At 40.2% G+C, this 14,822-nt stretch overlaps 1 long non-coding RNA gene across 1 annotated transcript; it reads right to left on the bottom strand.

Annotated features, from left to right (window-relative positions):
* Positions 1-7,036: 7,036 nt before the first annotated feature.
* On the bottom strand, positions 7,037-14,816 carry LOC145722600 (uncharacterized). Its single transcript, XR_014146968.1, has 2 exons — positions 11,558-14,816; positions 7,037-11,477 (listed from the first exon to the last, which is right to left on the bottom strand). It is a non-coding gene; the product is annotated as an uncharacterized LOC145722600 (long non-coding RNA).
* Between the last annotated feature and the right edge of the window lie 6 nt (positions 14,817-14,822).

Here is a 14,822-nt window from a genome sequence, read left to right as displayed (position 1 = left end):
GGAGGATTAAGAGAAAGTTTACATCCCAGAACCTGAGACCCCAGCCTTCCTCCCCGACTTGAGCCCAGAATGTTGACACTCAAATTAGTACCGTCTGGGCATGATATAACAAAAGACTTCTGCAGGAAATCTGACCAGCCACAGAGGAAATACCTAACAATACTGATATTGGGTTATCCTAATGAAATAGCCAGTGAAGTCACCTTACAGCAAAGCTCACAGTTGACAACCCTCACTCTCACAGCAGCTTTTCGTGCCTTCTTCTTAAAAATGATCAGACTTGCATGATTCCAACTATATGAAATTCTGCAAAAGGCAAAATCCATGGAGACAGTAAAAAGATCAGCGGTTGCCAGGGTCAGAGAGAGGGAGGGATGAAGAGGTGGGGGATGTTAACAATGGGGGAAGCTCTGAGTGTGTGCAGCAGGGAGTGTATGAGCAACCTCTGTACCTTCCCCTCAATTTTGCTGTGAACCTAAAACTGCTCTTTAAAAATAGTCTTTTTAAAAGGGAAGCTCTTTGTATTATTATTCTTACAAGTGTTTCAGAAGCTTATAATTTTATCAAAATAAAGTTACCCACGCCATGAAACCATAGCGCTCCCTCTGCGCATGCGCAGAGAAAAGGCCATGTGAGCCCTCCGCCAGGAGGCGCTGTCTGTGCCCCAAACAGATGTGTATGGAATTGATGGAAGGAGTCAAGTGATAGAAGGAACTGTGGTCTAAGAGGACTTCAGATCCTGCTTGCCAATCTTTAAAGTGATTTTGATGCCCCTCCCCCTCTCTGGAAATGCTCATATTTCAACGTCTTTTTGTCTATAACCAGGTATAAGAGAGAATTTCCAGATAGTTTAAAAAAAAAAGACCCTGATACCTACTGTAAAATCAAGTTTCAGAATATAGACATTTTGGTTCTGATTTGGCAGAACAAGTATGCTGAAAGCAACAGCATAAAAAGGCAAGCAACAACCTCAAAAGCCAGCAGTGGGGAAGTGATTAAATACATCGTGTTACATCTGCAGCCTGAAATAGAGGTATGAAATAGATATTTTTAAAGATTATTTATTTTCATGATTAAATGTCTATAATAGCAATATTGAGTAAAATAAGGTACAGAGAAACCCACACAGAGGAATCCATCTATGGGGGTGGGTGTAGATGTGGAGTACCCTAAATACATTATCTGTATGCATCATAGTAGTTTCTACGAGTTTAAGATAACAAGATCTATCTTTCAATGAATGCAAAGTATTTAACACATGACAAAAACTCTGTCAATACTATTAAAATAAGGACCAGGTGAAAATAAGCCAAAAAGTTAACAATGACTATTTCTTCGTGGTAAAATGATGAGCTTGCTTTCTCGTATGTGGGGTTTGCACTTCCTCTTCTTCTTCTTCTTCTTCTCTTCCTTCTCCTTCCTGTTTTCTATAATGATCATCCATAATCTTTTTTTTTTAATCAGGAGAAAAAATAAATTTTCTTCTCCAGGCCATGCTGTTTTTACTTGAAGGTTAAAGGACCACTAACTGACCAGACATAATGTTCCATTGTAGGCATCCAGAGAAAGTCCTATAATTGAACAAACAGACCTGATTTCACCAGCAGCAAGAGCATTTATGTCCAAAGAGAGCACAATTGTTCCCTTTTGAAGACTGAGAGGTTTGACATATATAAAGTAGAATGAGGCAGGTTAAAAAATTACATGAACTTGAAGTTTCTCAAAGAGCACAAGGAAGACTGCATAAATCCTTGACAAAAGTGGTCATTAAGATATGCATTAAATCCAGTTCAGAAACATGTGTTTAGCTTGGCTGGGGACTGACACTAAAGGTAAAGGAAAAGGTGACTTGGTTATTAATAAACATATTTCTTGGGGTACCTGGGTGGCCCAGTTGGTTGAGTGTCTGACTCTTGATTTCAGCTCAGGTCATGAACTCAGGGTCCTGGGATGGAGCCCCGCACAGAGTCGTTTTGAAATTCTCTCTCTCCCTCTCCCTCTGTCCCTCCTCTTGCTCTCTCTCTCTCCCCATCACTCAAATAAATATATAAATAAAATCTTTAAAAAAATAAGTGATTCTTCCTATAAATAAATAAACAAACAAACATGTTTCTTATTTAAGAAAGAAAGCTGAGAAAGCTTTTGGTAGACCAAAGTATCACACCACCCTGTAGAAATTCTCTAGGCTTGAATCTGGAAACCCTCACATAGGTAGATTGAAAAGTTTTAACGAGCTCCTGAAGGGGAACCCTGGGTTCTGGGTCAACATGCTCAGGTCTGAGGCTCTGTCAGCACTAAAAAGTCCCATTTCAAATTATCACTCCCCTCTCTACCTACTTCAGTGATAGAGGTTACAAGGGTTTTCACACTTGCGAAGAACTCTTTCAGAAAGATCCCACACAAAAGTCCCTCAGAATTATTCCATCTGTTACGGACTGAATTGTGCCCCTCAAAACTCATGGTGAAACCCTAACCCGTAATGTGACTATTTTTGAAGATAGGGCCTTCAAGATAATTAAAGTTAATAAGGTCACAAGGGTGGAGTCCTAATCCAGTTGGACGGGTCCTTATCGAAAGAGGAAAAGAAACCAGAGCACTCTCTCCGAGCATGCGCAGAGAAAAGGCCTTGTAGGCACTCTGCGAGAAGGTGCCGTCTGCCAGCTTGGAGGAAGCTCTTAACGGAAACCCATAGTGACAGCACCTTGAGATCCGGGACTTCCAGCCTCCAGAACGGTGAGAAAATGAATGTCTGTTGTTTAAGCCACCCCAGGCTGTGATACCTTATTATGGCAGCCCAAGCCAACTAACGTATCATCCTTTCTTTTTAACCCACAAAAATTTCACCATTACGTATAAGGAAATAGATTCTACAATAGTCAGACTTAACAAATGTTGAGCATGCACTTCTTAATTCCCTTCCCATAAAAATAAAGCTAAAAGGGGCGCCTGGGTGGCTCAGTTGGTTAAGCGACTGCCTTCGGCTCAGGTCATGATCCCGGAGTCTCCGGGATCGAGTCCGCATCGGGCTCCCTGCTCAGCGGGGAGCCTGCTTCTCCCTCTCACCCTCTCCCCTCTCATGCTGTTTCTCTCTCGCTCGCTCTCTAATAAATAAATTAAAAAAAAAAATAAAGCTAAAAGGATATTTTCCTCTAATGTGAATCTTTTATAACACTTGATGGTTCACTTTATTCTGACTTTACTCTGTTCGAGGAATTGGATATATAAGAAGCAAAATAACTTCCTCTGATTACCAAATAAATGCATAATGAAAATACACAAAAAACATCGAGGTCTACACGAAGCCATCCTAGATATCATTATTGCTCCCTTCAAGCCTGCTTAGGTTCAAATTAGAGAAAAAGGATGGGAAATTTCTTTAAGTTGTTTAGCCGTGATGCTTAGAAACACAGAAGGGATCATGGAGATTTTATCTTTGACACGAACAGAAAAGAACTTCCATTGGAAAGCAAAATGCTTTTATGCTTCAATGCTCTCTAAAATGATCAGAGGGTTACTCTAAAATGTACTTCTGAAAAAGTGTCAGATTTTTAGTGACCTCATGGGAGCCAGATTTTGGTTAATTAGAAGCTCATCTATGAGCAGACATCTGAAAGTTCAGTGAGGAAACATAACTTTTTGGACTGGTTTCTCTTCATCTGCGGTCTGACAGAGAAGTCAGATAGTATTGGGATCCATCCCTTTTTCTTAAGATACAAAAGTCCAGCTTTTGCCACAGTACACGTTCAGTGAGCTGGTGACTTCTGAAGGACATGCTTTTGTTGGCCTCCTTTGTTGGTTTGCTTGACCCCAGAAATACGCAATAAATAGCATTCTGTTCAACTTTAAAAGAGAAACAAGACTCCCAACACTGTCCATCCAGTCTAAATCCTTCATTGATAGAAAGAAAAAAAGAAAGAAGCAACAACAAAAGAAAAACCACAAAAACAGTAAGCAGCAAGCCAAAGGCAAGACCATTATAAATAAAATGATCTACTTCAGAAAGGAGGCCTGGTGTTCGCCATCTAATTTAAAAAATTGTCATCCATTGAGCTAATAATCGGATCATGCCTTTATATGGTACATAAAATGGGGAACCAGGAAGACAATCAGTGACAGAGCAAGAAGTGCTCATATATTGGAGGAGAGGGGGTCCTTGATCTCCTCCCCTTGACCCACTGTGACCTAAGCCTTCTACCCTGATTTTGCTGACAGTAATGTTTGTAGTGTAACAGATGTCCTTCCAATTAAGAGCGATAAATCTAGACCTACTTAAGTGGTTCTTCTCACTACTTGGCATTATATTTTTTTTTACTAGTATATTGCTCTGGAGCTCAAACCAGAATCAAAGCCATGAAAGGCAGGGTTTGTATCTGTCACCTCCATTTCCTCAATATTTGATGAATAAATAAATGAATGAATGAAATACAAGGGGTTGAGACTACTGTAGTTGCTTTCAGAAAGCCCCTAAGGATGAAATGAGAACGTAAGTGATCTAAAGGGAGAAAAATGGAACAACTACTATAATCAGAACATTACCCCTTGATCATTAGGCAAGAGCTGGAGAAGCCATCTGGTATAAAACAGGGAGATCTTGTTGGGAACTATCAAAGGACAGTGCATTCCATAATCAATGACTATGTATATAAACCATAATATCAATACAATGGGGAACTATGTAGCCATTTTAAAAATCAGAGCACAGAATATATTTTAAAGGAGAAAAACAGTGGCAGTATTTATATTAGGGGAAGATAGCATGTAGCAAATGCATAGCGTGGCTCCATTTATTAATAATCTGAATTCCCACACCACTATACACTCAGCAATCATTAGATTATTTTGGTAGGATTAGATTTCTTTGCATTTATTGCTGCTTTTACAGGTGTCCACAATGGATATGTATTCATTCATAATTAGAAATTGCTCAAAAAAAAAAAAAAAGAAAGAAAAATTGCTCAGTGGCTTTCAAGAAGAAAGACTTTGCCTTAGCCTGAAGCTCATAAATAGATCACAGGACTAAATTTACTGCCCTCATATTCCTGTCATCTACCCTTTGGATACAGCATGGGTAAATGAAAGAAATTTTCTTTTTAGAAATAGGACTTTTTAAGAAAACAAACAAAAATAAGTCTACCTCTGTTTTGTGCCGGTCTCAGCTTATCGATAGTAATGCTAGAAATGCCTGGGGGCACTCACCTGGACTCCAGTGAGCTTCCCACAGACTCCTTTCCAAACCAATGTTACCACTGGACTGACCCTTGTGGTTCTTATTATGATAGCAAGACGCCCTTCAGCAACAACCACCCAGAAACTTTGGAAAAAATAAAGGTTTATTATTTACAAGACCTAGAAATTACACAGCACGCCTGGGGCCACACAGCGAGGTCTCAGGGAGCAGTAGAAGTCGGAGAAGGAGGGAGAGAGAGCACAGGAGAGTGCCAAACATTCTGTTTTTATCGGGGTTGAAGGTGGGGGCCTAGGGTTTCAAGGGCTCTCTCTTTATTGGAGAATTTAAAACATAACAGGGGGAAGTTAAAGTGCAGGGAAGGGAAAAGACAAGTGGCCCAAATGGTCAGTCACCAAAATCAACCAAGATCTCTAAAACCAAGGAGCATCGGTGCGGGGAGGTGGCCTGGATTTTTATTGAATCATGTAGCTGGCGTGTGTTTATGAGAAATAGTCATTTTTGAAGTGGACGCCACTTTGAAATGGATGCCTGGGCAATCAAAGCTGAAATCAGGCACTTGCTCACAACAAACAAACACCACCCTTCAGGGTTCACACTACAGTCTCAACCTAATCAGTCGAACTCCCTGGGACCCGCCCAACAGCGACAGGGCTCTTGAAACTATCCTCAGACCCTGATCCTTTTTTCTTTCTTTGGATTTCCTTTTATTATTATTATTATTATTATGTTATGTTAATCACCATACATCATTAGTTTTTGATGTAGTGTTCCATGATTCATTGTGTGCGTATAACACCCAGTGCTCCATGCAATACGTGCCCTCTTTAATACCCATCATAGTCTCTCATGGTTCGTCTCCCCCACCGATTTTCCCCCCCTTCATTTCTCCCTTCCTACTATCTTTTTTTTTAACATATAATGTATTATTTTTTCAGAGGTACAGGTCTGTGATTCAACAGTCTTACACAATTCACAGCACAGAGTTTCACCTCCCCATTTTTCCATCACAGATCTCTGTGCTTGCGAGTGCAAAGGGAAGGCTCCTGTCCTATCTGAATCTACCCAGACTGAAACTGAAAACTCAACATCTCCTGACAGCTTCAGGTTTAACAATGCCTGCCGAGTAGCATTGTCTCAAGAACAAAGTGGTAATCCCATAAGTCAGATGCACTGGGTGGGGTCGGGGAGAAGTTCCTGGAGGATGTCCTCTCAAACTAAACATAAGAGTTATCTGGGGAGGGTGCCTGGGTGGCTCAGTTGGTTGAGCGACTGCCTTCGGCTCAGGTCATGATCCTGGAGTCCCGGGATCGAGTCCCGCATCGGGCTCCCTACTCGGCAGGGAGTCTGCTTCTCCCTCTCCCACTCCCCATTTGTGTTCCCTCTTTCGCTGTGTCTTTCTCTGTCAAATAAATAAATAAAATCTTTAAAAAAAAAAAAAAAGAGTTATCTGGGGAGCTAGGTAAATGACAAGTTTCCACAACCTGGCTTTCAAGGTTTTTTTGGGGAGGTCATTTTTAATGAGTACATTGAATAGATTTCTAAGGCAATCCTGCTGCAGGTGGCCCATAGATCACACTCAGAGAGACTGCTCTCAGACTTTATCTAATGACATGGGGCAGACCGTTAGGCTACTGGAAGCACTTCAAAGTTTTACCCCATCTGTGTGTGATTGAACTGTAGTCTAGAGGTTTGCCTCTAGCTAGCTGTAAACAAGTTGAAGTGATAAAGTAGATTTTCTGAGCACTTGGGATTTAGATCTCAATTTCTCCTTTTAGGAATGTGACAGTGCTCTCACCTGGGGACTTTAGGCAATGTTGTTCTGCATTTATAGTTTATTTTGCTCAGTAATTATTCACAAAGTGTTTTGCAGGGTATATTTGGTCTTCCCAACTTGATCGTAAACTCCTAGGGTAGTTGAAAGGCTTTCAAAATATTTCTTAATGACATGGAAAAGAAGAAATTGTGCTTAGTGCAGTGTTGACAAAAGTGCATGCAAGGTCATTAGGTGTATATTTTCTCTATACCTCATTTAGTTCTAAATCTGGAGTATGCTTCCTTTTAAATTGGAGACCAGGAGTAGGAATATGAGGTAGAGAACACAAACTTTTTAAAAGTAAAGAAAGCTTACATTTTGTAATCAGAGGAAATTTTGTTTTAATGCAGTGGTGCTTAAAATGCAGTCCATAACCCCGCAGAATTAAAAAGGAAAGTGATCTTGTCAAAAATGCAAATTCTCTTGGGGCGCCTGGGTGGCTCAGTTGGTTAAGCATCTGCTTTCAGCTCAGGTCATGATCTCAGGGTCCTGGGATTGAGCCCCCACATTGGGCTCCCTGCTCAGTGGGGAGCCTGCTTCTCCCTCTCCTGCTTGTGCCCTATCTCACTCTATCTCAAATAAATAAATAAAATCTTAAAAAAAAAAAAATCCCCCCCAAAAATGCAAATTCCCAGGCTCCTCCCAAACCTACTGAATTGGGCCCAGTGGCAGGGAGCCCCATCTGAGTCAGCTCAGGCTGCTATAACAAAATACCATAAACTGAAGGGAATGGGGGGGGGGTGCTTAAACAACAAATATTTATTTCTCACAGTTCTGGAGGCTGTGATGTCCAATATCAAAGTGCTGGCAGATTCAGTTCTTGGTGAGGACACTCTTCCAGGTTTGAAGAAATGTGTCTCCTTGCTGTGTGCTCACATGGGCTTTCCTAGGTGCTCTCTCTCTCTTCCTCTTCTTATGAGGCACTATTCCCATTACCAGGGTCCCACCCTCAAAATATAATCTTAATCTAATTACCTCTCAAAGGCCCACCTCCAATTCCATCACACGGGGTGTTAAGGTTTCAACAAGTGGATTTGAAGAGGACACCTTCAGTCCATAACATACTGAAATGTACATTTAAGTTTAAGACTGGCGTTGGAAAGGATTAGGGAATCTGTTCTGTGGATTTTAGAAACCAAAAAACTAAACAAACAAAAAAAACTTGGACTATAAAATAGCAAAGCTACCATGTGATCAACATGTGCAATCTCCTTGCTAGAAAACTCAGAAAGTGTCAGATGCGCATGAAAAGAGATCCCCCTGTATATCTATGAAACAAGTAAAAGAAATACACAGAAACGACCAAAAATATTTCTGCTGCATTTTACAAAGTGTTTTGTCTCTCTTGATCTCAGTGGAGTCTCCTCACTTCCCTGAGATGAAGATTAAGTCCTATTATTTTCCTATATTACAGCTAAAGATTCTAAGTTCAGAGATGACCTGGGGACAAGCCACATGGATACCCAGAGGTGCCTAAATTCTATATTCACTTCCCTCCACCAAAAAGCGTTTCCTTATTTTATTGTAACAAGTGAATTCCTCTGTTCCTTCACCCTGCTTTGCAGGGATTGGGGTAAATGTTACCTTCTAGAGCTCCTTGTTAGTTTGTTTGTTGTCTTTAGACCTTTATCTTCATTCACAAATTAACAGCTTGTCCTCATATTAACCAGATGGATGGCTGCACCTGATTAATTGCAGTTATAAGATGGATAAGTAGATTAAAGAACACAGCGGCTGGAGTGCTCACTTCTGGCCAGACATAATTAAGAAAGGAGGAGTGAGCAAGTTCTATTGGGGCTTCCATGAGGGAAAGGCTCAGTGGACTGACTTCCTGGAACTGCTTCAATTTCTAAATTATGAGAAGTACTTGCTGCCTGCACTGGGAGAATGTTGAAATCCTGCTGCTGTGAGGGCACAAATCCTGCTTTTTCCCTAAGATGTTCAACATTTAAATCAGTGTGTCTCGGAGTATGTTGTTTGACCACCTGTCTCAGAATCAGGTGGTTGTTTATTAAAAATGCATATTTTTGGATCTCATCCAGGACCCACTAATTTGGGGGGGTGGGGGAGGGGTTGGCGGTGGGGATCAGCAATCTGCATTAACAACCTACCTCTGAAACCACTGACTTACTGATATCTTCAAATGTGTAGAATTTCCAGTCACCAAAAGGACTGCACAAATCCACACTTCGTAAACAATAAAGAGCCCTCGGTTACCAAAAACTCCAGCAACTGAATCTCCAAAACCCCCAAAGGTCTGGCAAAGCAGAGAGTCTATGCCAGAATCCAAGCTTTTGTCTCAGAAGTCTCCTGATAGCCTTGTTAGAGATGCCAATTCTAGGCCTCAGAAATTCTGGGGATGGGGTACCCTCCGGATGAGTGGAGGCATGCTAACATTTGAGGATTACTGCTCTAGACCCGTGCTGTTCAAACTTCAGTGAGCACATGAATTATCTGGGGATCTTATTAAAATGCAAATTCTGTTCCTATAGGTTTGGGAACTAATAATCTCCCAAGTGATGTTGATGCTAGCAAAACTCTAGGTAACTTTTCATCTAATGTCATGAGAGAAAATTCGTATGTACCAAAAAAAAGTCAGAAGCATGTCCCTAGGCCTGGGCTGAGATGGTCGATTAATCACCACACTCCAGGCATAGAAAGGGGAGCTGCTAAATCACCATCCATTGGCTTTGAGTTTTGAATACTGAAGATACATGTGTACTGATTGGCTTACATGTCATCCTCCAAAACCTTGATAATTAAGTTCACCAGTTTTTATGTGGCTGGGAAAGGAAGCCAAAAATAGCTGTGTAGGAATCAAACTCTGCTTTGCCCCAACTTTCAAACAGCTAATAGGCTCCAATCAAGTGTACTAACCCTCTTAGGGTGACACTGTGTTGTGTAGCCAGCTCTGCCAGGACCTTGGAGAGTGGCACCAGCCCAAGTCACTTTAATGGACCTTGATGTCCTCGTTTATGAGGTGAGGGGTTTTGGGTCTTTTCCTACCCTTGAAAGTCTATGATCCAATGACCCATTTAGTTCTTTATACTGACTGTACTCGCTGTATTGTTTCTGGTGCCTGAGGACTGCCACTGCCTACCCTTTGTACTTACGAGTTCACTGAAAGCAAAGGCGTTTTTTTTCTCCTCAGAGTCAGCCTCTCTTGCTGATCCAGGGATCACAAACTTTGGCAACATGTGTATGAATTCGGATGCCACACGGTCCTTGTGTTTGTACATTTCTTTCCTTTACCTTGGTATGTTTTAAATTATTCAGCCTTGGTAGTCCATCACGCCAAAATTCCTAATTTGGAAAATGGTCACATCAGGATTAGTTTGCTGGGCTGTCAAGGGTTTACTAAGTAGCCCATGTCCGCTGAGATGAGGTATGTATAAATTAAAGAGTGAGGATTTGCTTCTAATAGGGGCCTACCAGAATAATTTGTGCAATAAAGACTTCGAATAGCTAGTAGGTTTATAGAATTTCTCTAGTGTAATTAGGAGAGGCATTGTTGTGTAATGAAGAAAATTAATTAGAATTAAATGTTTAGGGAATGTGTAGTTAGGTAACCAAAGGCATATTTGCAGCCTAATTGTTTTTTGGCAGCTGGAGGCATTTTATACCCTTTCAGGGTGTTTAGTTAATAGATACTTTAACATGCCCTACTGTTTGCTTTTTCTTAAATTTAAACTACTCCCATCTAAAACAACAGTTCATCAAAGGCTTAAACCAGGTATGTATCCCACTGGAAAAATGCCTCAGTCATCTGGTTCATTAGATCATACTGTCTGTCAAATGTTAGTTATTTTCAGAGGAAGTCCATATTGAGGCTAATTGGTATGCCTTCCTGTACCACATAATTAGAGTTTTACTGTATGCTTATAAAACACAAACACTAAAATATTTTCTAATATTTTGCCAATATTTCTCCTAACCTGTACTCAAATCTCAAGTATTCTGCTTCAAGTCTTCTCTGGAACAAGGTAGAGTTTTTGAAAATACAGTAAATTTTAACATAAGCTGGACTGCTTATCCAGTTGCTTATTTTTATAATATGCATAAAATTTTGAAGTCAAGCAAATGTAGATTCAAATCCTGGCTCTGTCATTTACTATGTGAAAATTATTTAAACTACCTAAAGCTTTATGGGGCTGTTGTGAAAATTCAACAAAATAAGTATACTTTATTAAATTACGGCATTTTTGGTTTCAGATGAGAGAAACCTAACATAAAATAACTTAAAATGACAACAAGAGGGGAAATAATTTTATTTAGAATAATTTTAGATTTCCAAAAGAATTACAAAAACACTACTCAATTTCCATATACCCTTCACCCAGCTTCCCCAAAATATAAACAAATTAACTACCATAAACTCTTTTTTTTTTTAGGATTTTATTTATTTATTTAAGAGAGAGAGAGCATGCATGAGCAGGGTTGGGGGGGTTAGAGGGAGAGGGAGAAGCAGACTCCCCGCTGAGCAGGGAGCCCGATGCAGGACTCGATCCCAGGACCTGGAGATCATGACCTGAGTTGAAGGCAGACACTTAACAGACTGAGCCACCCAGGCGCCCCTGCCATAAACCACTAAAACCAGAAAATTAATATTGATAAAAATACCTTAATCTACAAACCTGAATCAAATTTTGACAACTGTCTTTTTCTGGTCCAGGATCCCATGTTGCTTTGAGGCTTCATATCTCCTTGGTCTCTACCAATCTGGGAAAGTTCCTCAGTCTTCTTTACCCTTCTTGACTTTGACAAGTTTGAAGAATACTAGCCAGTTATTTAAAATAAGTCCCTCGGGGCACCTGGGTGGCTCAGTCGTTAAGCGTCTGCCTTCGGCTCAGGTCATGATCCCAGGGTCCTGGGATTGAGCCCCACATCGGGCTCCCCACTTGGCAGGGAGCCTGCTTCTCCTTCTCCCACCCCCTCTGCTTGTGTTCCCTCTCTCGCTGTGTCTCTATCAAATGAATAAATAAAATCTTTAAATAAATAAAATAAGTCCCTCAACTTGAGTTTGTCTCAGATTTTCTCATGATTTAGATTCAGGTTATGCATTTTTGATAAGAATACCACAGAAGTGACATTGTGTCCTTCTTAGGGCATCATATCAGAAGCCACATGTCAATGTCTCATTGCTGTGATATTAACTTTGATTACTTGGTCAAGGTAGTATCTACAAGGTTTCTCCACTGTAGAGTTACTAGTTTCTCCTTTGTAAATAAGTATTTTGTAAGGTGAGATCTTGGGATGGTGCAAATAGGCTTTTCTCATCATACTTTCATTCACTCATTTTAGCATCCACCAATGATTATTGCCTGCAACAATTATTACTGTGGTGTTTGGCAAATGGTAAGCTTCTGTTTCCACCATGCATCTTACACTTATCAACTAGAATTCTACTGTTAAGGAAAAGCTGTCCCATTTCCCTGATTTATTTGTTTATTCGGTATGGACTCACATACTTATTACATATCAAATATTCTGTTATTATTATTATGCTAAAATTGTCCCAGATGTGGCTCTTAGAAGAGTCTTCACATTGGTTCCTGTGTCCTTCTGACATGCCCCGTTATTTTCGATCACTTCCTTACTTTCTGGGACCTATGCACACCTCACAATTCCAGCCCTGAATATGCCATTGCTCCAAGGAGGTTCATGTCATTGGAAAGTTCAAGGCAATGAAGCTGGCTTCGAGCACAGCTGAATCAAAGGGTTCAACTGATGTCATTAGGAATTCCAATATTTCTCTCAAACTTTTGGCTCTGCTTTTCTCAAGTTCATTCCTAGACTACGGTGTAGCCTACACATGGTGGCTCAGATAGCCACTAATCTTTACCCTCACAACTATTTTTCCTAGGTAAAAAAAAGAAAACTCTTGATAGTCACAGCAAAAATCTCACGAAGAGATTAAAATAACACAAACTGGGTCATATGCCCATTTCTGATCCAATCCCTTTGGCCAAGGAAATGGAGTTCTCTGCCTACGTACTGATCAAATGACCATTCCTTGCCAGGCAGGGAGGAGGAAGGAGTCTAGTCTCATGAGAACCGCATGCAGTGGGTTTTCCCCAAGTAAAGTGGACTCTGATATGATACAGATGGGCTTCTACTACACACCACAACTACAAAGCTCTTTGCTTAGTACAGAAAGCACATAGTGAATATTATACAATGCCTTTTCCATCAACTCACTCTTCTGCCTCATTTTGTCACTTCCATCCCCAAACAGGCAAATCTGAGATGAGATAAAATTCATATAAATCAAATTGGTTACCAAAGATTTTCAAAGTGAAAAAAGGAGTATAATGTTACACTGTGGGGGTCTAAACCCTCTATCTATCTATCTACAACAAAGAGCTACCTGGAATGGCTGAGTACTATTCTAGTTAACATTGTGGGTAGGTGTGCACATATACATACGATTGCATTTATGTATATGACATTCAGATCCACAGTTTTCAAAGATGTAGAGGTAGTGTGGCCGAACAGAATTACGAGGCCTTTGGATACAAGTAGACCTCAGTTCCAACTCTGCCACCTGCTGTATGATCTTGGGTGAGTTACTCAGTCTCCCTGAGCTTTTCTCATCTGTAAGATGGAATAATACATACCTCACATGATGTTAGAATTCAATGACATAATGCATGTAAAGCACTGAGCACACAGTTAAGAGCACAAGAAAAATTTAGAATAAAATATAGGTAAAAATAAATGAAATATATAGAATATATATATATGAAAAAAACTAGCATGAATTTTATCTTTCTTCAACAATAATACCGGCATCTTGGAATTTCTAAAACATCATTATAAACATCAGCTTTTATTGAATAAAAATGTGAAAATTACCAGCTAAAATTTGCTGAGCATGTTATATCTCCTTTTATGTTGCCCTAAAACAAACAAGCAAACAAAAAATAACAACAGCAAAAACTAGAGTGAGGAAAAAGAAACAAGAAAGTGAAAAGGCAAACTGTAGAATGGGAGAAAATATTTGTAAACCATATGCCAGATAAGGATTTTGCTTCCAAAATATATAAGGAGCTCATACAACTCAACAGCAAAAAAACCTAAAACTCAACTTAAAAATAGGCCAAAGACTTATATAGTCATTTCTCCAAAGAAATAGCCAACAGGTATATGAAAAGATGCTCGATGTCACTAATAATCAGAGAAATGCAAATCAAAACCATAATGAGATCACCTCCCACCTGTTAGGGTGACCATCAGACTAACAAATATCAGTGTTGGCAAGGATGTGGAGAAATTAGAACATTGTTGTTGGAATGTAAAATGGTGTAGTCACTATGCAAAACAGTATGGAGAGTCCTCAAAAAATTAATGGATTTATCCATAAGAATGAAATGAGGATCTGGAAGAGATTATCTGCACTCCCATACTCAATGAAGTATTATTCACAATAGGCAAGATATGGAAATATCCTAAGCTTCTGTCAATGGATAAATAAAGAAGATGTGGTATATACATGCCATGGAATAGTATTTAGCTTTAAAAAAGAAGGGGCAGGGGCGCCTGGGTGGCTCAGTCGTTAAGCGTCTGCCTTCGGCTCAGGTCATGATCCCAGGGTCCTGGGATCGAGCCCCGCATCGGGCTCCCTGCTCGGTGGGAGGCCTGCTTCTCCCTCCCCCACTCCCCCTGCTTGTGTTCCCTCTCTCGCTGTGTCTCTGTCAAATAAATAAATAAAATCTAAAAAAAAAAAAAGAAGGGGCAAACAGGCTCTGCTGTCCTGCCGGCGGCTTCCTCCCTTCATATTCAATAAGCTTCTATTTCTTTTGTTCTGCCTTGGGTGAATTC

This window comes from Leptonychotes weddellii, chromosome 7 (genome assembly GCF_054177405.1).
Source record: "Leptonychotes weddellii isolate Sample4059 chromosome 7, ASM5417740v2, whole genome shotgun sequence".
Taxonomy (NCBI): domain Eukaryota; kingdom Metazoa; phylum Chordata; class Mammalia; order Carnivora; family Phocidae; genus Leptonychotes; species Leptonychotes weddellii.
Note: the sequence above shows the minus strand (reverse complement) of the source record. Positions and strands in the feature narration are given on the sequence as shown.